This window comes from Amblyomma maculatum, chromosome 6 (assembly GCF_055883805.1).
Source record: "Amblyomma maculatum isolate TAMU_Amacu chromosome 6, ASM5588380v1, whole genome shotgun sequence".
Lineage (NCBI taxonomy): Eukaryota > Metazoa > Arthropoda > Arachnida > Ixodida > Ixodidae > Amblyomma > Amblyomma maculatum.
In genome coordinates this window covers 84195977-84197741 of record NC_139349.1, presented here as the reverse complement: position 1 = coordinate 84197741, position 1765 = coordinate 84195977, and positions in this window count along the sequence as shown.

The following is a 1765-nucleotide window of genomic DNA, read 5'->3' as shown; positions in this document are numbered from 1 at the left end:
GTGTAGCAGTAGTAGTACATCTTCCGTAGGTTTGTCGGCCACTCGTCAACTCGGTGCAGGCCAACTCAGCTGGGGGAACTGTCACTCGATGCTTGTGCACATGGCAGTCCAAACTTCCAAGTCGCTTTGAATAATAATAATAAATGAGCAATAGCGACATGAAGTCTATCTTTCATCGACGGGCACCGTCCGCCTAGGCCTTCTTTCGCCTACGCTCGGTCGGCGGCCATCTTTGAAAAAGTAGGAGGAGCTTGCGATGCGCCTCCAGAACGCATGCGACAAAAGTTGAAGTTCGCGAACTCTGGGCGGCAGCCGGGCGGAGGACGCATGCCTCCGTCCGCCCCATTGTTAGGACCTGGCGGATGCGTTCTCGAGCGGACGGGCGCAGCGCCCAAATAGTGACCGTACAGCGGCCTTTATGACGGCGTCTGTTGACGGAAGCTACTCGTCGGCGCCCGAGTGCGCGAAACGTACGAGCGGGTCTGCTTCACAAAGTTATTCATTTGCCCACTGTATCACGTTTAAAGATCGATGTATAGATTATGGTGCCGCCCGACGTCTTCGATTACGGCCGACAGCGCAGCGACTGAGCACTGAAGCCTTGTCGTGCCTACAGTATCGTTTGAACGGCTTGTTGCTGAGCAGAACGCCAAAAAATACGCGGCCTTAGCTATGAAAGTACATGAGTTCGCAACGCTTGCAGCACGGGATGCCGCGAGCAGGCTGAGGTACTTTACACAATTACCGCGGGGGTGGAACGTGCGAGCGCGGCGAACGCCGGCGCCGTGCGTGACCGTCCCTAGTCGTCGCTAGGCCTATTGTTTCGCTTCGAAGCCGCGGCGGTCGACGCTTTGGAACATGATCAACGCTGTCGTAAATCGTCTACTTATGAAACTGCCTTATAGTGATTCCTATCCTGCCATAGTAAAATATTTATAGGATTAACTCTGCCGATGCATTAATCGCAGAGCTAGTACGAGCAGATCGGATCAGCCGAAATGCACCAGCGGCAGCTGGCTTGAGCCGAAACTAGCTTGTATCACGGCTATCGCTCTTACCAGCAATTTGCTGCTGGTCAGCGATCCTCACGAGGGCTCCATACTTGATATTCGGCTCAGTATTCCAGACGCCAACAAATTTTAGCACGCTTTATTTCGGACATCGGTGCTAACGATCCGCCGTGTGGTTCGCGAACGGTATGCGGGAGGAGGGGCCACAGCGGCGATGTTTACGGCGGTCAAGGAGGTGCTGCCATCGTGCGGTGCTTGACCGTGCTATTGACGCCTCGTCGGACGACACTCCAATACTCCTGAAACCACGTTATATAAATAAGATATTTGTAAATGCAGCTTCGTTCTGCCGATCCCTGCGTCGCTTCGGTTGTTGCACTTAATGGGCAATGGCCACCTAACCGATAAGGGCGGCTAGCTGTAACAGCCCGCACAGAGTTCGAGCAGCGCACGAGCAGACGACTTTCGCAGCTACCGGAAGTGTGTCCGTGACGTCATGGTTGCAGTGACCGCAGCGAATGGCAGCTTCTAGCAAGCCTTGCCAGTCAACCGACCCGTCACGTCACAGGATTAGGAAATAGTTCCATGCGACACCGCCAAGCGACATTCCCTCTGCCCGCGAATGTCAAAAAACGCTGTATTTAAAAATTAATAATAAATCGCTGGCTTTGTTCCAAAGAGTTATACTTTGCGTTAATGCTCAAAAGGGTGTGTTCTACACACTGAACACGTTTATCAGTGGTTTTTTGGGGGCC